Genomic DNA, 26,456 nt, shown 5'->3' on the forward strand with positions numbered 1-26,456 from the left:
TTCGGAAGGCTTTTTTTTACAGTGAGAGCTGTGAAGATGTGCAATTCTTTCCCTGAACTTATTGCACCAGCCTTAATTTTCAGCTTCTCAATAGCAGCAATGATCCAGGACTTCAAACCTGTCACCATCTTGGAAAGTTTCTGCGACACTCACATGCTCTGGGCTCTGAGCAGCTGTTGAGAAGCTGAGCTTAGGGGTCGTTGCAAACGATCAAGCAGAAAAGGAGGTTAGTCCGTAATATACAGTAAGCTGATGCTACAGGGCAGATGATTAAATTCTGATGCTAGTTGCACTGGTTTCTGTGCTGCCATGTAGTAATTATCGGTATTAATTACTAATCAGCCTTATACTGTGACATTTATATTCTATGTGTACTGTATATTTAGAGTTGGTCTATAAGCTCAGTAACTGACAGCAGCACAGAGAATGTGCAGTGAATCAGCAGAGAAGAAGATTTCCTTGCTAAAGAGCTGTGGTTGCTTCGGGCTGGTATTAAGCCTAAAACATAATGTACAACATTTATAGCCTACTTCTTCTGTAGTTAAGCTTTACTTCTCCTTTAAGAAGTGGTTGGATGGCTTTTTAGCAAGTGAGGGAATACAGGGTTATGGAAGATAGATCATAGTACAAGTTGATCCATGGACTAGTCCCATTGCCATTTTTGAGTGAGGAAGGAATTTTTGCCCCTTTGAGGCAATTGGAGAGGCAATGGGCTTTTCTGCCTTCCTCTTGATCAACTAGCAGTTAGAGGTTAAAATAGAGTTAAAAAGGTTGAACTTGATGAACGTGTCTTTTTTCAACCCAAAATACTATGTTAATATGTTTACGCCTTTATATTCTATATCTGGTAATACTTGATTAATAAAGTGTCCACATTCCAAATTGTAAGGAGGATGATTTTTACTGACCGAAAGAACAATACATTATTCAGGAGGCAGCTGTACTTCTGCAGCAGCAGATTACAGAATGCTTTATGGTTTTAGGAAACACAACAATTTTTTTTGCATTGACTTGGATGGTAAAATTATATGCACTTAGCTTTACAATGCATTTCAACCCATACATAATATGAGCTATTCATGTGGAACCCCTGAGACGTTTGTAATGCGTCAAAAAATACAGTGTTTTCTTGGAAGTATAGCTACTTGACGTCTGCAAAAAGATTGCAGACCCCACTGCTAAATAAAGCTTTTAATGGTTGCGTGATTATTTCCTCCATGTGGGACTAAACCCACGCTCTTGAAAATTCTAGGCCTGCCACATTAATTGCACACTTCCTCTTCTCCTTTGGTCCAAACCAAATGTTTGCCCAGCCATTTCATGGCGTTATTCACCGTGGTGTAAAGCCCACTGCAAACATTCTTCCTTTGGCCTTGAAAACAGGAGGTCCTTTTCCAAACTTTGTTGTAGATCCAGCAGTTTCCTTTAATCATTACTATTGACCTAAGTGGAGTAGGCAGCACTTTGGCATAGGAAAACAACAAAAAAAAATAGAGCATATAAGCGTTAAACTTCATTCCAACAATGAATCTAAGGCTATATTCTTCCATGACGTAGGTAGGGTTTAGGCCAGCTATTTCCTAAGCGGTTCATCAAAAGGCATCCACCGCTTAAACAACAGGCTGTGCCCTATTGATATTGTTTAAATATATATTTTTAGAGGGCCAGATACATCAAGGGAAAACATTGGCAGGGGAGATCCGAATAAATCAAACTGCCGTCTTAAGCAGATACAATCAAGATCATATTCAGAAAAGCAAAAAACAAATGATGGGTCTTGATTCAGAAGCTTTGCCTGAGAATATAGGTTTATCGGTACAATGACATTGGATTCAAAAAAATAGGCAAGGGAGATGTAGCATTTACTGCACATCAAAGTGGATGTAAGCCCAGTAAATGGTTATACACTACAAACTTGATTACGATCATACAATTGTTTCGCAAACCATTCTTTCTGTAGAAATAAATATTTAAATGAATGTTAGTTCGTATGATTTATAGCTTGCTCACATGTTTAACCACATCTGAATTGTGCATTTCCACTACATTTAACCCAGATATTGCTGAGATCACTTTCTGCTTCTGCTTTGTTCTTAGAAAGTTGCTGTGTTAGCACGGAAAAAAGGCATCTTTTCAAAGAACTTGAGGCTCACAGTGTATTATGCAGAATTTTGTAAACATTTTCACTTTTTTCCTAAATATATTTCATATGTTAGACATGTGTGTCTGTGTGTGTTCCTTTGGATTAAATGCTGACGGCTAAAAATAACTTTGTATTTGAGTTTACTATGAGGCATTTGACTCCCGAGTACCTATTTTCTGGGTGAAAGCTTCTTATAACCGCAATGAGGTCACCTTGGATCACATGGGTAGCATTATGTGTCATGTATCATTTCATAATTGTGGAATGCATGAATCAACGCTTTGGTGTCTTCTCTTGTGTTTAGTTGTGTAATAAATAAATACATTCCAGCCCCTTTGCTGGCCGGTGCTTCATGTCCAACACAGACTGAGAAAATACCAAATATACTGTAATTTGAGTCAGAGATATCTATAGTAGGAAAGGCTTTGCACAAGACTTCAGAGAAGTATCAGTTTTCTTGGAGGACAATTAGTTTAAATGTAGAAAATATCCTGAAAGGTGGGATCATGTTTAATGGTTAAGCATATTTCAATATGGTGAGTTCAAGACTTTTTTTCATAAAATATTTCCTGAATGGACACTTTACACTATAAATATATATTATAGTCCTATTAAGTTATTTCACTGAAGGAATACATTCTTCTGTGCATTTTAGTTAGATCTGTTTTGTTGCTTAGCAATTTCATTGCCCTGCTATGTTTGGGAATTCTATCATAACAGACACGAGCTCAGGTATAATTGGTATTGTTTGTATTGAGAAGTCATGAACTGAAGAATAACCATAAACTATTATTATTGACTTAGTACTAATAATAGTAAATAGCAGCACTATGCACTGATCAAAGTTTTCAAGTTGGGAATCAAATGCCTATTTCCTGCATGATCCTCCGGCATTCTAACAATACGGGGCAGATTTATCAGAGGGTGAAATTTGGGCGCAACACAGAAAAACCTACAAACTTTCTATTCATTCATTACAAATGTTATTTTTCAGTGGTGGAAAGTTCACCATTTGACACGTGATTTTCCCCTATCCCCCTTTATTATCAGTTTAGGGACAACCACTAAAATGTTTTCCAGTGACCACTCAACAGAATGGAGACAGATTATACAAATTCTATATTAGTAGTATATAGGATATACCTATATAAAGATTCCAGTAAGGGGTAAAGTAAATAAAATGAATATCACTGTACTTCTAACAAACTACAGGTATGGGATCTGTTATCCGAAAACCCGTTATCCAGAAAGTTTCAAATTACGGAAAGGCCATCTCCCATAGACTCCATTATGATAAATTAATCCAAATTTTAAAAAATGATTTCCTTTTTCTCTGTAATAATAAAACGGTACCTTGTACTTGATCCCAACTAAAATATAATTAATACTTATTGGAAGCAAAACCAGACTATTGGGTTTATTTAATGTTTAAATCATTTTCTGGTAGGCTTAAGCTATGAAGATCCAAATTACAGAAAGATCCGTTATTTGGAAAACCCCAGGTCCCGAGCATTCTGGATAACAGGTCCCATACCTGTACTATGTGTACAAAGTATGTGTCAGATGTTTCTATAGTAATAAGAAAGATGTTTTTATCAAATTATGCTCTTGAATGTGTTTTGTTCTATACCATTCAAATTATTTTTAGGGAAACTAAGGACCTTTTCTCTAGAACGTACAGCCAAACTTAGAAGTGATTAGCTGTTGTTGGATGATGGGTCTGCCTTACCTTTCTCTTTCCGTTTTGTTGCATCAATCTTTAATGAGAAAGTAAGACATGTGTATGCTTGGGAGACTAAAAATATGAGTTCTTGGTTTTTGTTGCACTAATCTTTAATGAGAAAGTAGTGCTTTGGGGACTATAAATATATACGTTTTTGTCAGTTAAATCCAGATCTAATCCTAAAACATACGGAATTTTGGATTCAAGCAAACTTAACTTGTTGTATTCAATCAAACTCTATACATCGTTGTATGATGTATAGTAATGTTGCTGTTCAGCTAATTGTAAACACTTTTTTGCTATAATTTATTTGTATTGGTAGTCGTGAAAATGAAACATGTAAGTATTATGCATGAGGCAGGAATGGATAGAGAGAAAGGCCAAATGAGAATGAGCTGCCCTAAACAATTCTATTTAAAAAGGTTGCTTCCAGTCTGAAAAGTAAAGGAGAACTATACCCTAAAAATTAATATGGTTAAAATGCCTTATTTCAAATACTGAACTTATTTCTCCAGCCTACAATTTCAGCTTCTCAATAGCAGCAATGATCTAGGACTAGGGATGTAGCGAACCGCCGCCGATGTGTTCGCGAACGCCGTTCGCGAACACCGGCATAATTTGCGAACTGTTCGCGAACTGTTCGCGAACTTCGATCATCCGAAAATCGTTCGATTCGAACGATCGAAGGATTTTAATCGTTCGATCGAACGATTTTCGTTCGAATCGAACGAAAATCGTTCGATTTTAGCGATCGAATGGTCGAATGGGCGACCGATTTTGACGCGAACGCCTATTGGCGAACGTCGCGCGACGTTCGCGAACTTGCGGCGGACGCGAACAGTCGAAGTTCGCGCGAACTAGTTCGCCGGCGAACAGTTCGCTACATCCCTATCTAGGACTTCAAACTTGTCCCAGGGGGGTCACCATCTTGGAAAGTGTCTGTGACACTCACATGCTCAGTGGGCTCTGAGCAGCTGTTGAGAAGCAAAGCTTAGGGGATTTTGCAAATGATCAAACAGAAAATGAGGTTGCCTGTAATATAAGCTGATGCTACAGCGCTGATTATTAAATTGTGATGCTAATTGCACTGGTTTCTGTACTGCCATGTAGAAATTATATATATTAATTACTAATCAGCTTTATATTTTGACATTTATATTTTATGTACATTGTATATTTTGAGATGGTCCCTAAGCTCAGTAAGTGACAGCAGCACAGAGCATTTACAGTGAATCAGCAGACAAGAAGATGGGGAGCTACTGGGGCATCTTTGGAGACACAGATCTTTACTGCTAAAGGGCTGTGGTTGCTCTGGGCTGGTACAGAAGCCCAAAACATAATGTACTGTACAACATTTCTAGTCTACTTCTTTAGTTAAGCTTTAGTTCTCCTTTAATTGAAAGTCTGCTAGAGCAATGAAGACAATTACAGAGAAATGGTGCTTCTTTTGAGAGGTCTTGAAGGCATGTGTGTGAACGAGTAATGAATAATAGTAATAATAGTAGTTATAATAATAAGTAATAATAATAATAGTAATAGTAGATAAAGTAGTGCATAAGCAGCAGTTATTTGTATACCTTGCAACAGACATGATATCATCAATAAAATACCATGTTACTTTACTGTATCTATAGCCAAGAAGGCTTACTTCTTTTGGTTCATTGATTTCAAATAAAGCTTATTTTGCCCTTACTACTGCTCCGGCTTGTTGATAAGCAACTTGAAATAACAGAGAGAGTGCACTCCATAATTACATATATAATGTATTCTTTGATTCACAGTGTTACGCAATATGTTAGCGCTATATAAATACATGTTAATAATAATAATAATAATTGATTTTCTTGTCAACCAAAAAGCAAACTTGTCATTTGACCCCCTGTATCAAAGTGTATCACGCCCAATGTTTTGACTGCACATTGGTCATGTAAACTGCTGGCTCTAAATCAGATTATAATGGCTAGAGAACAGGATTGGGCAATACAGTACACAAAAAGTTCAGTATTGATAAATAGGAGTAACATTGGACTCCCTCAGAAGTTGGTTGCAGCTTCACGCCCTGTCCCACCATTATAAATTATAAAGCACTACTGCAGAACCCATATACCCTAATTGTAATATTAATTGAGGGTCTTGGACCCAATTAGTTTTGGGACCCCATTTTCTTGTCACCCCAAATAGAGATTTCTCATTTACCACCAACTTACCTCTTTCTACTGATATCCATCTCTTGAATTGTATGTGGACCCCTACACAATCAGGCAATGGTTTGGTCATCAATGAGACTGAAAAATAACTAAGTTATATCCAGAAAGATAAATTGTATAAAGTCATTGCAATGCTTATTTACATTTTGATAACGAGGTAGAAACAATGAAACAGTTATACCTTAGTGAAGAACAAGTTAATATACTGTGCTTTGTCTATTAGACATTGTCCTGCCTAGGCTAAACCCCAGCCACCCTCATTATGAGCATTTATAAATCCCAGGAAAGTCATATTAAGTAGTTAACTGAGCTTTTTACCAAAAGAGGTAAAATTACGGTCACTGGAGCATGGAATATTGCGTCAATAGGTAGAAAAACACATCTGAAAGCCAATGTTCATTCTCCACTAAGTACTATTGATGCAATTATCCCAGCTTGGGTTTGAAGGCTGTGCTTTACATCCTGTACTTACAGCATGATATTGTCTGACTGCTAAAATAACTAATTTTCTATGAGCTCAAGTACAGGGGCTATTAACACACGTACTAAAACTATAATCCTCTTGCAATATAGAAGGGGTACTGAGATTATCTGCATTAATAGAAACTTTCCTGAAATTAAACCCCTCCAAATGACGCGCGTGTGTGTATAAATATATGCACTTTGGTCATTTGGAGAGGTTGCCGCCTTTAGTAAAGAAAAGTGTCTGTTGACTTCCTCAGCAAATTTTAAGGAATCTGTGCTCTCATGTGTTGCATAGGTGTTTTTGGTGAATAAAACAGCAGCACTGTGAGTCTGCAAGGACCCTTATTTAAAGGAACAGTAACACAAAACAAATTAAAGTGTTTTAAAGTAATGAACATGTAATGTACTGTTGCACTGCACTGATTCAACTGGTGTGTTTGCGTCAGAAACACTATTATAGTTTATAGTGATGGGCGAATTTATTCGCCAGGCGCGAATTCGCGAAACGCCAGCGTAAATTCGCGGAAAAAATTCGCCGGCGCCAAAAATTTTTTTTTGAAAAAACGGACGCCGGCGTCAAAAATGTGCGCCGGCGTAAAAAACGGGTGCTGGCGTCGAAAAAACGGGCACCGGCGTCAAAAACGAGACGCTGGCGCCGTTTCGCGAATTTATCGCAAATTCGTCCATCACTAATAGTTTATATTAACAAGTTGCTGTTTAGCCATGGGGGCAGCCATTCAAAGCTGAAAAAGGAGAAACGCACAGCAGGTAACAGGTAAGCTCTGTAGTATAGAATGGGATTCTTCTGCACATATCTGTTATCTACTGTGTATCCGGTGCTTAAATGGCTGCCCCCACAGCTACACAGCAGCTTGTTTATATAAACTATATGTGTTTGTGAAGCAAACACACCAGTTTTACCAGTGCAGGGTAACAGTACATTATACTGTCATTCCTTTAAAACACTTTAATTTTTTGGTGTTACTGTTCTTTTAAGATATTCCATTTTAAACAAAATCAATCACTTTACAGTCTTTTCCTAAAAGCTTGGCCAATAGAGAGCACTGTTTCATTAGAGATTTTGGAGTAATCTTGGTATCTTCTAGGTGCATTGCTGTATTTCTTGGTGAGAATCGTCTAACAAGCACTTGAACATAAAGACTTTTAGGAAATTTTCAGAGAGGGCAAAGAAGGTTGTTTTTGGTATCAAATGTTTGGGCTATTAAAACTGTTGTCTTGAAATCGTCTTGTGATCTATTATCATGTAGTCTAATGATAATACAGTGTGAAGATTATGTCCTTCAAACTGATAGTTCAAATTCTCCTGTTTTGCCCACTTTGTTTTACATGTTACAACTTTTTACACCGCTTCCATGGCCTGTGTTTTCCTTATCATTGATATGCAGCTATCCACGTTTCTAAGTCATCACGAGAGCACATAATTTTATATGTGAGTAAATTAATGGAAATGTAACAGTAATAGTAACAATAATATCTTAAACTGAGCAATAGGCACCAGTGCCGGGACAAGCTGGTCAGTCATCCAGACAGAAGAGGTTCGTGCCTACCATTAGTTCCTGCCCTTGATGGCACCAACTGATTTTATAAGAACTTTTTGCTATTTTGGATCACAGTGCCTGGAAAAGTAATATAAGGCAGACAATAGACATCAATCAGACTATCCACATGTTTAGAACTAGTATTGGTGCCTAATCTTACTGAGAACCCTGTTTGCTATTTAATTACTATTCTTAGGATCACACGATCTGAATATTATCCAACAAAAGTGTTAAGTGGTTAATAATTCTTGGTGGAAATAAAACACCCTATATTATACTGGCATGCAAAGAACAACCCGTTCTACTAAACTTTTAATATCTGCAGGGGATGTCAGTGTTCAGATCCTCAATGAGTTCCACATGCATCAGGCAATCTGCTGGGATAATGCATTTCTCATTAATTTTTAAAAGAGCATAACTGGAATCACACTCTAGAAGAAGGTTACAGGCACATCACAGAAGATCTTCAGAACATTCTCCATGTGTAATCCCACAATGTTTATAGGCTTTAACGTTGAGAGGAGGTTTGGTGTTCCAATTCATAAATGCAGTAATAGAAACAATATTTAATGATCAGAGTGAATATTTTAGAGATGCTCTAGGTCAGGGCAGACCTTGAAAATGTGAAGATATAATAATTTTGAGATTTGTGCACTATATTCAGGCGGAAGCTAAATATCAAATAGGTTCATTAAAAAGCCATAGTGGCCCATATTGTTAAAAATATGGTATTCAAGTGAATTCATTTTCCTACAGACAAACATTCACCCTTCTCATTCAACTAGCCTTGGATAAAGTGAAGAATATCCAAATCATATCAAACTATTATGGTGACCCCTTCCTTTTCCTATAGACATTTTTGATTTTCTCTATAGCTGTTTTAAAACCCAATCTAATGCCTTATATAATTCTGGGATTCATTATAAAGACAAGCTACAGTTTGCAAGGCCACAATGCCAGACTGGGCATCTTAGGGCCCACCAGAAACTCTGATATTGATGGCCCATACACAACAGACAATGCAAAATGTTATAGGTGTCATAATAATACGGTGGGCAAAAAGGGATGTTGAGTATTGGGATCCACTAATACTGGGGCTCCTTGGGAGATCCTTTGTTTCTCAAGCATGCTAGTCTGATCCTGTAAGTACAAGTCTACATCCACTTAAATCTACTTGAAATAGAGGAAATTCTGACTGGAGATTTTGGTAAATACTTTCAGACAGTGATCATATCATTGTGTGCACACCAAATCTTGGCTTGTGGTAGACAATTTTCCATTGTGTATGTTGCCAAATGGGCCAATAATTTGTCTATTTAGGTGTTAGGCATGTTTAGCCCCTAAATTACGTTTGTTAGCCTGTTGGTAATTCAGTGATCGTCGACCAGTGGCTCAAGAAAAACGTTTTGCTCACAACCCATTGGATGTTGCTCCCGGTGGCTCTTAAAGCAGGTGCTTATTTTTCAATTTCTAGCTTGAAGGCAATCTTTAGTTGCATAAAACCATGTGCACTGCCAAACAGTGCTCCCTTAGTTGGACGGTCCACATAGGGGTTGCCAAATAGCCAATCAAAGCCCTATTTGGCACCGTCAGGAACATTTTTCATGTTGTGTTGCTCCCCAACTCTTTTTACATCTGAATGTGGCTCAAGGGTAAAAAATATTGGTGATACCTGGGGTAATCAATAGATATGCCAGAGGCACCAGAACAACAGAATCACATTGGTCAATGTTAAGTACACCACCCATTGTCTTCTATAAAAACTCACATGGTTTTATCTGCTAAAGTCTTGAAATGTGTCATTCAGAACATCAAAGAAACAATAAAGAAAACATATACTGCTTCCAAGAATGTTTGCTTCTCTCATCACAAGGTACATGATCTATTCATATTTTTGTTAGTAGATCTATTCTCAAGAGGTCATAAACTTAAGAGATAAGATTAACTTTTCTCCTTTTTTCTGCATTACATCATCTTGGTGGTTTAGAATTTATTATCGTGCTCTGTTGTAAACGCTACTTATTTTAGTTGCTGGGCTTTATTGGGGTAAGCTTTGGGTAAGGTGCACAGTGCGAATAACAGATGAGCAGTAACCTGTTTTCTACACTTTTTTCAATTCTAGGAGTTCAAAGAGTTTAGCTCCATAAGCCTTGCTGTCTGCATGGGTGGCAGGTGGTTGGAACTGTTCTCTAATATCTTTAGCATGCAAGTGTTAATTACAGGGCTACCCAGTGCCTGATATTGCTGAACTCTGCAAAAAATCTGCCTACATTGTTCAATACCATAGGAATAACTGCTTGTTATATTGGCCCTAATTTTGCACCCAGGTAGAACATGTGGGTATTTCGAACTCCTGATACAATATGCTGTATAAAGGTAGGACGTGTGTTATTTATTAATGGTTCCTTTATTAAAGGCTCTCCGATGAACCTGAATAAAATTACATCTGTGGGTGTTTGGAAGGAATATTAATAAATCTCATCAGTCAGGCTCTTGGAAAGATTATTTCCTTCAATGTTGGTAGCTTTTCTTTGATCAGGCTGTGGATCATGTCCTGTGGAAATTTGGAATGCTTTTATTGCCAAGCTATCTGGATCATTGCATTTGTGACAGGCTGCATTTCTCTTTCACACAATGCAGGGTGTACCCTGCGAACTCTGGAAAACATCATTTCAATTACCCAACATTTATAAAGCAAATAATCTTCCATTCTCCACAATCACTATCCGTCTCAAGTTAAAATTAGCCTAATGGATAGTTTCATTACCCATGAAAGTTTCCTCTCTGTAAGTTATACCAAATGGAGACATGTAGAATAGTACATGAACAGTGCCAAAGCTTTCATTTTGTGTCTAGGTTTTACTTCAGTGGAAGATTCTGCTATCATTATTCCATATCTGAATAAAAAGGATGATTAGTTATGACATCTGAATTTAAATCTTGTGTTGATGTGTAAAGGAAGATGCTTACTCTGCAGATTCTCCAACTGTTAACAATGTCCCTTGCATTTCAGACGTGTGTATGAAATACACTTTTCAAAGGTTGTAAATTATGTACTTGAGTTAGCCATTGTCATTTACAAATTTCTTCTCAGGAATAGCCCATGACATCACTGCAACTCTATGTCTCCATATGTTTCTGGTGTCTCTGGACACTCACTGACCAACACTCATCCAATGCCCTTTTCCTCTGTAAGTCATAATTCAGTGATCTTTGGATATTCAATTTAAGATATTTAAGATGTTAAGATATTTAATAAACTGTACTGTACTTGTACACCAGCCACCCAGTCTCCAGTTTGGTGCTATTTTTGAACTTGTATCTTTTTCTTCTCATCATCACTCGTTTCAAGAGCCTCACTACTGTATTCAACCATAGTACCCCAGATATTATCGACCTTTAGTGCCGCTAAACCCTTCTCCAGGGTGGGTGAACAGGATATCTTTCTGTCTCTACTTCTGCACCTGCTCTCTGAATTCCTTCTCCCAACTTCTTTTTTATTTATCCTTTCTATGTTTACCTTGTCTGGCTCAGTCCTTCTCAGTCATATGCTCCATTCTACGTGGGTTACCTTTCCTCACAAACACATCTTTTAATACCACCAAAATCCACTCCCATCTCCCACCATAAACATTACTCTCTTGCTCTTCCTTATCTCTTATTCAGTTCCTTAACTCTTCCATATGAAACCCTTTCTCAAGCGCTTTAAAACTATCCGTGGAAGCATATCATACCGTGAAGTCTCATTTTAGTGGTTTTTCAGGTTTTTGAAACCACAACTAAACTCACTTCCTCTAAAAAACACAAATGTCATGACATTTAAAGGGGTTTTTCACCTTTGATTTAACTTTTAGGGGGTTATTTATTAAACTCTGAATGCAAAACTCACAAAAAATATGTGATTTTTTTTTTATAAAATCGGACTTTTAAAAAATCACAAATTTTTCGGAATTTATTAAACCCCAAGGATGGAAAAGTCAGAATCTGAAAATTTGGCATCTCAGACCTGTCGAGGTTGCATATAAGTCAAAGGGAGAAGTCCCAATGATTTTTTGATGTGCTCTGGGTTTCCTGCAAAACCCCAACGTTTTCGGGCAAAAAGCATAAGAAATCTGAGTTTTCGGGTGAAAAATCCAAAAAAAATTGTGAAAACATTGAAAATATGATTTTTTTCCCACAAAGCAAATTTTTGGGAAAATGTAATAATAAACAAGCGTAAAAAACCGAGGGGATTTGATCGGAGTTTGTAGCAGAAAATATTGAGATAAATTTGGACTTTGATAAATAACCCCCTAAGTATGATGTAGAGGATGATATTCTGAAACAATTAGCAATTGGTTTTAATTTTTTTATTACATGTGGTTTTTGCATTTTATTCAGCAGCTCTCCAGTTTGCAGTTCCAGCAAAATGGTTGCTAGGGTCCAAATGATCTTAGCAACCATGCATAGCTTTCAATAAGAGACTGGAATATTAGTAGGTGAGGGCATGAATAGAAAGATGAGTAATAAAAAATAGCAATAACAGGAAATGTGTAGACTTACAGTGCATTTGTTTTTAGATGGGGCCGGTGACCCCCATTTAAAAGCTGGAAATAGTCAGAAGAAGAAGGAAAATCGTTAAAAAACTATAAAAAATAAATAAAGAAGACCAGTTAAAAAGTTACTTAGAACTGGAAATTCTATAACATACTAAAAATTAATTTAAAGGTGAACCACCCCTTTAATATAAAAACTGAATTTAAAAAGTACAAATGGAATATAGCAATGAATGATCTGAAAAAAAACCATGAATGCCTCTAAAAACCTAAATATGTTCCAAAAACCTCTAAAAGTCTGAACTGATTAAAAACAGTCCAATAGGATCGACGCAGCTCCCATTGACTTCTATAGGAACTCAACAGTTTTTACCTGCCGAATTTTAGTATTCAAGTTTTTCATGGTTTTCATACTTAATACATTTTTAATTTTTAGAGTTAAGAAAAATAGGAAAACCACATTTTGAGATTCATGGAAAAAATTTAAATCAAATTGAAGGTAAATCATTCCCTTAAGCTGGCCATAGACACACAGATCCTATTGAGGATTCATATGATTTTCAGATCGTGTGTGCAGAGTGCCGACATCTTTCGTCCGGCGGAGAATAGTCGTTTGGCCAATCGGACAGGTTTGACCCGACCGATCCCGCCGGAGCCCATTGCACATCGTAATCGGATGTTCAGATTACCCCCGATATAGCCATGCTCGTTAATGGCATGTCGGGGAAAGATCCGATCGTTTGGCAATGTCGCCAAACGAGCGGATCTTTGCGTCTATGGTCACCTTTAGTCTTAGAAAACTAAAACAGAATCTAATTAGATTTTTGTGCTTCAGACAAAGTGAATTCCATTCACAATGGCATTCCCTGAAAGCAATCTACTTCTTCACCCAATAGGCATCATCCCAAAGATGGCCGTTTGTAATAGTATTGTAATATAACGCGTACATTTACATTGATAGTGGTATTTTAGAAGAAGAATTAATTAATATGTACTGATCAGTACACAAAATAGTCTGCAAACGGCTAGAAACATTTTTAATGTATGAGTTGAAGACACATCTATCAAATGTAATTCAATGTTTAGCTAATGCACAAGGGGTGAAAAATGAATCTAAAGTTGTTTCCAGAAGGGGAAAAATTATTCATGACTCAAAAATGGCGACTGGACCAGTCACTGAATCAACATTATACAATATATATGAATACCAGTAAGTTGAATGTTTTTCTTTCCTATGACATCCAAACGATATAATGGATCTGCAGTGCAAAAAGTTCAGCGTCGCAATTCATTAGAGTTAGAAGTAGTCAGCATATATTTAAAATCCAAATACATATCACTACATTTATCTAGACTTGATTTCATCTGCCACATAGATGCCCAGATCGCCAGCGTGTCTAGACGAACCCTGTAAAACGGATACATTCTGCAGGCAAAGGTTAACAAGGGAAATCCTTCAACGGAAATATCTTTAAATTTTAGTTTTAAAATCTTTCCATTAAAATAAATACAGCAGTAAGCCATATTTAAGAACATGTAAGTTTGCATTCTACTGTTCAATCTTGTTGCAGAGAGATGTGTGCTTGTTTTGCATTTGTTAACTGTTAAGTACCCCTGCAGTGAAATAACAGGAAAAGTATGTCTGTCTCTAATATGCAGCTCTGGCCTCTGAGTTCAGACTAATTCCTGGAAAATTACCCTGGAAGAGAAGGGCATGTAAGTATAGAAATATAGAAATTAAGTTAACTTTATGGTGAGTAGTAAAATCAATAATAAAACAGGACCAGTATACGGCTGGAGAGATGTATTAATGTGTGGTGTGGTAGAGTGACCAAAACAATGTGGGAAAATGGTTTTCCCTTGAAGTTCTTCTTAGTGGGAGAGGTAGGCACCAGGAAGGGTGTTCATAAAGAGATAACAGGTTCTCTGTTTAAAGGCTTTGGTGGCCAGGTCTTGGAAGGTGGAGTATTCTGGAAAGAACAGGCAAGCCAGGTACTCCAATCCAGAAGTCCAGCTCATGGATTAGGCTGTCCTGTGGAAAGGTATTTAGTTCTAGTGAGGCTGTTAGGGAGCTCTCTCAGAGCAGGACACAGAGCAGGAAGGACACCTGCCTGTGTGAGGAACTCCCAGAGGGGCTGGGGTGCCATTTGCTACTGCAAGGTGCAGAGAGAGATGACCAAGTGACAGAGGGTCTGTCTGTCTGACTGAGGAATGCCAGGAGGCAGAGCAATCCCCCAGAAGATTTGTGAGTACAGGGGTGACCCCTACTTTTGTGTTTGCTTACTGGTAGTCCGCAAGGGGCCCAGTTTAGTAAGGGAACACTTCATGTGTGAAGGTAGCGCCCATAGAGAATGCATTTTAGGACATCCTGCGGCAAAATACCCTTCCTTCCTGCGATGTCCTATGCCTTCTGAATGGTGCATCGGGTGCTTTTACCGTCACTCATTGCCCAAATCTGCAGTCACACCTCTATCCTCTACCCTCCCTTCTCAGCCGCCAGTCATGCTAACTCCGCCTTCAGCCCTCAGTCCTCAGTCCTCAGTCCTCTTCTCAGGACTGAGGGCTGAGGGCTGAAGGCTGAGGGTGTAGTTAGCATGACTGATGGCAGGTGTAGAATTTGTTATCCAGAAAGTTCTAAATTACAGGAAGACCATCTCCCATAGACTCAATTTTAGCCAAATAATCCAAATTTTATAAACTATTTCCTTTTTTTTCTGTAATGATAAAACAGTAGCTTCTACTTGATCCAAACTAGATATAATGAATTCTTATTTGGAAGCAAAACCAGCCTATTGGGTTTATTTAATTTGTAATTCTAGTAGACTTAAGGTATAAAGATCCAAATTACTGAAAGACCTGCTATTGGGAAACCCTCAGGTCCCGAGCATCCTGGATAACAGGTCCCATACCTGTAGTAATCTACACATATGAACCTAGGCCACATAGGCAGCTAAAGCCTCTCCAGTTGTCATAAATACAAATGAGCCAACCTTCCCAGTAGCAGTCCTCAGCTTTTTATTAAGATTTAAACAGAAACAATCCGCCAGTTGGCATTTAAACTGAATAGAAAGGAACATAAAACTATGTGTATGAAAGGGATTCCCTTGTTCTTTGCAACTACACGCAGTGTCCGTTTATCTCAATGGCATGCTATTAAAGCTCTAGACTACTCATGAAAACTTTACTGCTTTTAGACTTTTCCCATGGCTAAACATATCTTCATAGATTTAGCAACCTCTGACTTGTCCTCTTTGGATTTTTATCTAGTGAATTCTCAAAGTTTGGCTCCAGTAGTCAAGAAATTAGGAGAGCGTATTAAAGAGGTCAGGGACATGCTTATGAAAATCTTTCCCTATGGTTTTAACTGCCAGCAGTTTATTGCTCAGGTCAAAGACTAAACAGATGGATGAAAGATACGATGTCTAATTATGCATAGAAATCATGGTTCGTCAAAGAGAGAAAAGGGAATATAAATTTGCTGTTGCATATTCACACCTACAGTTACCAAAATACATAAATACATGTTTCCACCTAGCTATTCAATGGCAAACAGGAACATTTCAAAGCCATTTTTGCAATTATCATGTCCTTGGGACACATCTTGTTTATTTGTAAAATGAAAAAACATTTTATGGATCTACTCGAGTACATGAATCAGTTGTTTCAGAATCTAGAATTCAGGCACAAACACCTTGTACCCTGCCTAGATTATCGATTGCATTCCTCAACCCTTGCTTGTAATTTAACACAAAAGGCATTATATTATTTGCACTAATGTACATAAAAGGATAATTGTTACACTGCAAATATTTGTTACAGTAATATCTTCGTGGCTTTGTCCTATGCTTCATAAGATATCTTGTGCAGGTCTAGATATGCAGACCCAGGGGAAGAGGAATGCTTTTTTGGCGGCGGGGCCCAACTATACCAAGTTACACCACTGGCCAAAACTGATCAGTAAGGGGTCAGACACCTCAGGGGAGGGTCCAATACCTCACCTTAGCCCTGTCGAGTTCCCCATGGAATACCCAGATGATCAGGGATTAGGAATTTAGGAACACCGATCTCTTTGTATTCTGCAGCTACCCAATGCAGGACTCAACCTTGGGTACAATACATATAGGGTTATGTACTACATGCATGGTGTAACGTTTAAAACAAGGGGACAATCCACCAAGATTTTTGCACCATGCCATCAACATTGAAAAATTGATGACATGGGGAACTGTATTCCCAAAATAAGTACAATGCTACCTGCACTTGCTGCATTATGTTCATGGGGGTGGGCAGGGGGAGCCATGTCATTCAAAAATTAGGGAGCACTGGGGAGGCACAGCAAACCCTATGGTAGGAGGAAAGAACAGGGCTGCTCAGTGTCCAACTGGGAGATGGGTCCTTGCCCGCTGAGGCTGCCACATCTGGGACCCACACATATCCACAATAACATTCCAATAGTGCCTCCAAAAAATAAAGGGCCAATGAATTAAAAAAATACAAAATACAATTTATTAGGACATGTTAGACAGAAACCTGACGCGTTTCGTGAGTGTTGGGCCACTTATTCATACACACACATATCCACCCTGGGCCCCCCACACCAGCCACAACCCTCCTCCATCTAACTCCCCCTCTGCCCCTGACCTGTGCGTACCTGCTTTTCTTCTATCGGTTGGGGCAGGGAGAGTTCAGGGAGTGAAGGATTTTGGGGGGCCGAGCCCTATGAGGGCCTCGGCCCACCAGGTTTTTACTGGTGTTCCACCGACCCAGTCTGACCCTGGGGATGCTTTACACCCATCTAAGCTGTAAATTGTCCTTGAGCTTTGACACAAATAAGGTGCAAATTGCACTTATTTTCAGACTGGTGGTTGTATCACTTCTGGATCCCATATTCAAAATAGCTTTTGCATGTGATTCACTAAGCACAAGTCTGGGGCACCTTATCCATCAACATGATCCACTGTTGGAGTCTTGGAGCTACTGCCAGGTCCAAGGTGTTTGTAGCTCCAGGGTTCCCCAGCATCACTAGTTGCAGTTGTGCACCATTCATTACAAGAGGCAGAATGGACACATTGGCAACCATGTGGTATATATTTAAATGATCCCTCAATGGTATGCTCTCCATGTCAAAACAGACCAGTAGAGTGTAAGGTGTACACTAATAAAGACTTCATGTTAAAGGTAACAATCGTAAGCACACTAGAGTTGTACTGAAAAGAAACTCACAATGTTTTCACCATAAATATATACCAAAGATTTCTGCTTCATATCTGTTACAGTTTGTTTTATATTGCAACACACTGGATTGGTTTGGGCTTGTTCTCTATTCTGATCGGCTTGGTGTAGTCAAATCACTCAAATAAATTGTGTTACTCTGTTTATAGGACAGATTTTCTGTGTTTTCAGTAAACTGGCCATAAAACATTACTGAAGAGTGCGGCATGACTAGAAGTGATGCACTTTAAAAAAATTGAGCATAAATAGTCATTAACTTGAATGTTAAGACATGCCTTTAGAAGTGTAAATACAAAGAAAATATTTAAATTAAAGGGAAACCTCACAAACCTGGAGGCGTTTTACTATGTAGTTATTTGTAGTATATATCAACAGAGCCAATGGGGGTAAAATGAAAGCAATGCTTGTTATATTATTATTATCCTTTATTTATATAGTGACAACATATTTCACTGCAGAGGTAATACAGGCTCATTCAGATTTTTATAGGGAAAGTTGGACAGTATCATTGGGCAAGCATGAGAAAAGCAGGTTTTTCTTCCCCCCAGAATTCCAGCGTTGTTACATCCAAGTATAAGTTGCAGCTAGTGCATTAACATGAAAATACATGCACCTGCTTGTTTTTGTAAAATGGGTGCAAGTAGCATATAACATTCAAGGGAAGATTGTGTCACTTTCAGCGTGCACCATTAAAACAACATTAGTACGTGATTATTGTGCCACAAATCAGCAGTAGCTGTATCAGGAACACCCAGCGGGATCCCTGGAATTACTGCCACATTCAGGGTGGTGGTAGCTCCAGGGTTCCCCCCAGCACCAATGACCTCACTTTCCCCTGATCCCCTTGGATGGACCCAAGAGTGCTTAGTGTAAATATACAGTGTTTTGATGCAAGCACTTTTAGGGCCTTATTTATCAAAATCCAAAATTTTCAGATTATTTTAATTAAAAAAGTCTGACCAAACTAGAATCCACGATTGGATCTCATTTATTATTAAAAAAGCACGATTAAATCAAATTAGCGGATTTTCGGGCTAAATTCTATTGCAGACCACAAAAACATCCAAATAGCATAGGGACTTCTCCCACTGTCTTATACACAACCTCGGTAGGTCTGAGATGCCGAATTTTCCGATTGGGACTTTTTCTATCCTCAGGGTATAATAAATCTCGGAAATTTTTTTTTTCCACTAAAAATTCGGACTTGAATAAATTACCCCTTTAATGAAAGCTGTCAGTATGTGTAATATTTGCATCCATGTTAGCAAGACCGCATTTGAACTGGTGGTCATAAATAAGGCATGTTTAAAACAGTATCTAACTTTATGAAAACTGCACAGAGCAATTAGGCAGGTATAAAAAAAATCTACTTTTACGGGACCAAAAAGATGCAATTTTTATAGTTTGGAACATTTGCTAAACACATTTTCTGTTTCAATTTTTTTCTCCCAGCAGTCCAGATTATTATTTAATATCAGTAATCGAGCGCCTGCTAATAACATCTGTGACCTTGTGTATGAGGAAAGCTTACCTTACCTAGCTAATTCCTGCTGCAGCCAGGAATGAATGACTGTGTATGTGAATATTAACTTAACTGTTAACCTTATATTGCTTTAGGAGGTGAGTTATAACAAGTTACTTATGAAGCCTAAGGGAGTGGGAAGTGCACTGCTGGGCTGCTGGACTTTATTTTTTTATGCTCATGAAGGACAGCAGTGAGAAACGCACTTGCTATGCTTTGGTTCAATGCAATGTATGCCTCAAGTGAAAATATACCCTCTTGTATAACCCTTTGAGTTGTCAATAAAGCTTAGATCAAAGAGCCGACTAGAAAGATCAAATATTTGGCACCAGCACTATAGTAGTTTAATGTAGGTACTGTAAGCGCTGTACATTCTAGAAGGGTTATTTACAAATGCAAGTGCAATTTGCGAAAGCAATTTATTATGTTATTTACATAGAATGTATTTCCCCCCACACACATAATTCCAGCTTAACTGCAGCCGCAAGGGAACGTTGTGCTTAATGCACCCAAAGTTATGCTTATTGCACCCAATGATGTGCTTCATGCACCTGAGGCACCAAAATATGCACATTTGCATTGGAAAAAATTGTAAACAACGCACTGAAAATTGGCCAAATTTTCTGTGCTCAGTGTCAAAGTGACATCTAATTCTTTAGGCTCAAGTCTGCTGTGCATATTAAAGTAGCCTGCAATGACAACCTTGTTATAACGCCTGCTTTAAAGGAGAACTAAACCCTAAAAATGAATATGGCCACAAATGCCATATTTTATATACTGCACTTATTGTACAAGCCTATAGTTACAGCTTCTCAGTAGCAGCAATGATCCAGAACTTCAATTTTGTCACAGGGGGTCACCATTTTGGAAAATGTTTGCGACACTCACTGCTCACTGGGCTCTGAGCAGTTGTTGAGAAGGTAAGGTTACAAATTAATAAAATTTTAAATCAAATTATCAAGCAGAAAATTAGGTTGACCTAATGCTCTGTGACAGCAGTACAGAGCATGTGCAGTGAATCAGTAGAAAAGAGGATGGGGAGCTACTGAGGCATCTTTCGAGACACAGATCTTTACTGCTAAACGGCTGTGGTTGCCTTGGGCTGGTACAGAAGCCCAAAACATAATTTAGAACATTGCTACATTCTTTAGTTAAGCTTTACTTTTCCTTTATGGTGGCGGTAGATCCAAGTTTCCCCTACATCAAGAGGTGCACTTGTGTGCGATTCCAAAGAGAAGATGGGATGAAAGTGCAACTATTTGAAAGTGCAACTAGTGTCTATGGACTCAAGAAAATGAATGACATAAATATGTGAAATGAATGCATCCATTTTTCCATTGGTAAATGGACTCTTAAATTTGGTTTGGCCTGAATAGAAAGTTGTGTAAACAAAGTAGCAAAAATAATACATGTGTACAGAGCATTTATTTTAAGATGGGGCCAGTGACCCCCATTTAAAAGCTGGAAATCTTCAGAAGAAAAAGGCAAATAATTAAAAAACTATAAAAAAAATAAATAATGAAGTTTAACGGAAAAATTTCTTAGAATTGTCCATTTTATGACATACTAAAACTTAACTTTAAGGTGAACCGCCTCTTTAAGTATAAGAATGAAAATCACTTTAAAGGATTTAAAAGTTTTCACACACCATTATTCTATTTCCAAATCTTTTCCATCACTCATTATATGAATCAAATCCATCTTTTAAGTCCTATTTTAGAAAATCAATATTACATTAACGCTTACACAACTTGCCTCCCCTATAATAGGAAAGTGTGTCAGTTTTTTTTACTCTAGTTAGATCTTCATGTCAACAAGCCAATCGAAACCTCTCTTTTAATGCCATCGCCACTCAAACTGTAAGAAGTAGGTTACGTAAAACATTTTGTGAGAAGTAAAATTGATTGGCCGTAGAATTTAATGCGGCTTTATGACGTGTTGTTTATCATTTTGTCCCACCTGCGTGTGTTAACAATAAGTCAGTCCGCCTGAAAAGGTCTTTATTGATCTCTGCAATAACCCATTGACGTATTTTCTGATGTTCCACTGACATACTTTTTGAAGGATTTGGATTTGAATCGTAAGCAGATAGAACATCAACTTACAGGCGGTTTATTCACCTTCTCTTGGCTGTACTATGGTAAATGACCTACTGGGGGTTGGCTCAATTGCTTTATTGCCATATCTGCTCCTTATATGAAAATGGTTACAGACTTGCATGTATTTGAGCTCAAGAACATTAGAATTGTAGGTAGGACATCACTCCTCTAGCTCTAGGCTGGCACAGAGATCTCATGAGACATGGCACCATTACTGCTGCAACAACAGCAGACACTGGTGTGTCCAATAAAGCACCCCCAAGATGTTTTTTAATAAAATCAACTGATTCTAGTATTGACTAGGGATATCAGACTTTTATTAAAGGGATACTGTCATCGGAAAACATGTTTTTTTCAAAACACATCAGTTAATAGTGCTACTCCAGCAGAATTCTGCACTGAAATCCATTTCTCAAAAGAGCAAACAGATTTTTTTATATTCAATTTTGAAATCTGACATGGGGCTAGACATTTTGTCAATTTCCCAGCTGCCCCTGGTCATGTGGGAGAGAAAGATCGGTATTAGCCTTCCCCACTGCCTTCCCTGAATGGAGCACATGTGCCAGCGCCCAAATTTTTCCTGATCAGTGACACACTGTCACTGAAATGTTCTGCACATGCACACATCGGATTTTTGCCTACAAATTGTGGGAAATCAGCAGAATTCAGGGAATTCTTAAGAAGAGACTAGAGCAGGCATGTCCAAACTATGGCCCGTTCTGAAATTTCAATTCTGGCTCGCAGCCCGAGCAGAGATTAGCAGAGCTTCTTGTCGTGCCGACTGCATGCAGTGACGTAACCACACATTAGCGTGTGCGCTTGACGTCACAACGTCACTGGGTGACTAAACCAAAAGTCTGGCTCCCGCTGCTGAAGACCAACAGCCAACCTGTCGGCAACTGTTTTGTACAGGGCTTGGCGTGTCTGGAAGACACCACCTTCCTTTTCCCATTTACTTAAGCCAGTGAGTGAGGGAGAGGTGTGGTCTGGGAAAGTAACATTCAATGTACCTAAACCCTGTGTGTATTTAGGACGGTGCAGTCATTTCCCTGAAAAATGGCAGTGTAAAAAAAATGGCATCTAAAACTGCTCCTTAGCTTTGATTGACACCAATATGTCCTGCATCCACTTTCAAATGTGGTCAATGTTCTCCCACTGAAAGATTTTCAGCAAGATGGTATCAGATTTGTGACATCCTGCTCCCACCGCTACTAATCGCTCCCAACCTTGCTCCCACCACCACATATCTCCTTGCCTCAAAGAATGTCACGCTGAATGTTGCCCCCCACACATTTTCACCTCACCAAATCTGGCCCTCCTTACAAAAAGTTTGGACACCCCTGGACTAGAGACTAGACACAGGCGGTCAGAGCCCATAATCTGGTAACTCACACAAAAAAAAAATTGTGCATGAGGTCCAATGTTACTTAATATCCTGCTAACAGCAAGCTGGTTGGCCAAGTAATTGAGTAACGTTGGCAAAACACCTGAAGATCCATTTGGTGAGGGGTCAGAAAACTAGTGGATGTTTCCCCAATATGGGGAAATGTGCTGGTGCAACTGAATAGAGGCAAGCTCACCAACTTTTCAATAGGAAATTATATCCCTTCCATTAAAATATCTTATTTATGTGCTCTGTGCCAATGATTGGGTCTGAACGGATGCCAATGCAGGCTGTCGGGAGAGGGTTGCGTCAAATGGGCCGATGCACCAACTGGATTTTTAAAGCAGCCTGATGGTTACCTGTCAAATTTTCAGACAGATATCTGTCAGGGACACAAATTAAAGTGGCCATTGACGTTACAAATACAAAGATTTTTCCAGGAAAGATGGTTCATTTCAATACAGACGGTCTATCATCTTCTACTACTCAGTATCATGCAAACTCATATAAAATTAAGAAGAAGTGATGCTCATTGTTTTGTAATCTTCTTGACAGCTCTGTTTCTATTCTGCAGTCCATACGGCTGCAAACCTGGGTGGGTGATGCGGTGTGTCAGGAAAGATTTTGTTGGATGGTTGGAAATGTACTCAGCTAAACTCCGGCTGTCTCGGTACTGTATATCCCTTTATATTGGCACAAGCATATCTCTTTTCATTTTCTCTCTTACAGGAAGAATTGGTCTACCACAACAAAATCAATCCCTTCTCTCCAGCCGTATTCCCTCCCAGCATTCCAGCTGCTTTTGAACGCAGTAGGCTTTCTCGCTGACCGAAGGTCACAAGGATAGACAAAACAAGGAGATGCAGAGACGAGCTGGAAATTGGACAATTACCTGATAGGAGGGGGGAAAAAGTAAAGTTAGAAAAGCTTAAATGAATGGAAAATTCTGTTACTGGGCTCCACATCACATCACTAATTTCATTTGTAAGTACTCACTTTCCCAAGGTAGGAAAATTAATAGCTGCCAAAAGTAATAAAAACTTGAAGACTTTTTTTTTCTTCGTCTCTCCCTTTCAGGAAAATAAAAAAAGATATAACCCTTAAACTGCTGTAGAATATTATAAAAGTGCTAATCCAAGAACATGTTCTACATTTTAAAAGGGAAATAACGCCCTAGCTGTTATCCAGAATGCCTGGGGTTTTCTGAAAAATTTAACTTTCTGTTATTTTATTCTTTATACCTTAGGTCTATTAGAAAATCATGTAAACATAATTATATCTTAGTTTGGATCAAGTACAAGGAACTGTTTTATTATTAGAAAAAAAGGAAAACTTTTTTAAAAATTAAATTATTTGGATAAAATGGAGTCTATTGGAGATGACCATTTCGTATTTCAGAGCTTTCGGTATAGCAGTTTTTGGGATAACAGATCCTATATGTAACGAACACTCACCCTGGTGGTCTAATGGGCTGGCGCGGACGCCCACTGCGTGGTTGTTCTTCTTTCAAATGCTGGTAATCACTAGAGCATGCGCGGCGCACACTTCCAGGTTTTACGCGACGTGCACGTGACATCATCACGCAGAGTGGCGTGAAATTCGAATATTTAAATGGGCTCTCAGCTCAAACTCATTGCCGCAGGGGGAGAAAATGCATACAAAATCTGAAAAATAGAGCTGGCACTATTCCGACACCCCAAAAATATGATCAACTTAAGTGAAGTCCAGGAGTCTCAAAATATTTGTAAAGTAGTACAAAAAAGCTTTATTTACATCTTGTATAAAAAATAAAAGCCTGAAGCGTTTCGTGTCCTCACAGGACACTTAATCATAGGCTAACTAATAAATGATACATACAGAGTATTTAAAGGAAAAAGAGCCAATAGAAAATCGCATGGGTGGAATCACAATTAGTTTACAAATGAATGTAAGTTACTGCCCCTAGTGGCTCTTTTGTATTAATACATATTTATTTCAGAAATATATTGCCATGCCTTTTTTATATAAAAAATATATGTACATTTATGTTAGAACAACTATTTGTACTTTAAATGTATTTTAAATTACTAGCACTTGTTCTGGATTTAGGGAGCCGATCGTGACACTGTACCTGTACACAGGGCCGCCATCATAAATCGCAGGGCCCCATACGACAAAATTTCCTGGGCCCACCGCAAGCCTCACCTACAGGTCCACCCCCCACCACACAGTAAAAAAAAACAAAACATTGGTGGCTTGGGTTCCCGCATGTTTGTGGTCAGGGCCCCCCATAAAAAAAAATGTGGTCATGGCCCCCCATTAAAAAATATATATTTTGGACAGGGCCCCCCATTAAAAAAAACATTTGTGATCAGGGCCCCCCATAGAAAAACATTTGTGGTCAGGGCCCCCATAAAAAACATTTGTGGTCAGGGCCCCTCACACAACAGGGACCACAAAGGGTTACCTTTAAGGGGGCCCGGCCATGTTGCACTTACTTCATTAGTGTAGCCCACCTGCTGTAAGTGAGCTGCCAACTACAGAAGGGAGGAGGGGAGCACAGGTGGCTGCATCTTCTTCCCTTATCGGTCACAAAATTTCAAGTCTGGGTAAAGCTGCATGGTGATTGGATGAGCTCAGCTATCCAATCCCTGAGCAGCTCAACCGGGACTTAAACTCTGCGACCAATCTCAGAAAGCAGGGGTGGCGGTTAATCAAGTAAGTGTGGCATGGCGGGGCCCCCCTTACCCTCGGGGCCACCTACAACTCTTCCCCCTGTACCCCCCTGATGGCTGCCCTGCCTGACTGTGGCTTATGTGCCACTTGCAGCAGCCCTGTGCCAGTTACAGTAGAGAGGGTACAGCGAAGGGCAACTAAGCTTGTAAAAGTTTTGGAAAATCGTAGCTATGAGGAAAGACTGTCCAAGTTGGGGTTGTTCACGCTGTAGGAGAAGCGTTTGAGGGGTGAAATTATAACTATGTATAAATATATAAGGGGATCATATAATGATTTTTCTAATGCTTTATTTACCAGTAGGTCTTTCCAGAAGAAAAGAGGTTCCGGCTAAATATTTGGAAGGGTTTTTTTTACAGTGAGAGCTGTGAAGATGTGGAATTCTCTCCCCGAATTCTCTCTAAGCTCCATTTAAAGCAAATAATTCTCATTTTCAAAAAGGATTTCCTTTTTCTCTTTTAATGATAAAACAGCAGTTTGGATTCAATGGATGTATAAATCCATGTTGATGACAAAATAATCCTATTGGGTTTATTCAATGGTTCAATGATCTTTAGCAGATTTAAGGTATGGAGATCTAAATTATAGGTCCCATACATTTTGGATTATAGATTCTATATTACAGGTTTGGGCTCCGTTATTCCGGAAACCCATTATCCAGAAAGCTCCGAATTATGAAAAGACCATCTCCCGTATACTCTATTTTATCTACATAATTCACATTTTTAAAAATGATTTCCTTTTTCTCTGTAATAATAAAACACTACCTTGTACTTGATCCAAACTAAGATATAATTAATCTTTATTGGAAGCAAAACCAGCCTATAAGGTTTATTTTCTAGTATAAGGTACTTAAGGTATAGAGATCAAAATGA

General features: G+C 38.6%; 1 long non-coding RNA gene across 2 annotated transcripts in view; it reads left to right on the forward strand.

Moving 5' to 3' along the window:
* LOC121398163 overlaps positions 1-23,677 on the forward strand; it is a 100,959-nt gene extending 77,282 nt beyond the window's left edge. The window contains exon 4 of one of the 2 annotated variants that reach the window (XR_005964141.1): positions 23,599-23,661. This is a non-coding gene — a long non-coding RNA (uncharacterized LOC121398163). Of the gene's footprint in view, positions 1-23,598 lie in introns of both variants that reach the window. The other variant, XR_005964140.1, reaches the window with a different exon arrangement.
* The last annotated feature ends 2,779 nt before the right edge of the window (positions 23,678-26,456 follow it).

This window comes from Xenopus laevis, chromosome 9_10L (assembly GCF_017654675.1).
Source record: "Xenopus laevis strain J_2021 chromosome 9_10L, Xenopus_laevis_v10.1, whole genome shotgun sequence".
In the NCBI taxonomy this organism is placed as follows: domain Eukaryota; kingdom Metazoa; phylum Chordata; class Amphibia; order Anura; family Pipidae; genus Xenopus; species Xenopus laevis.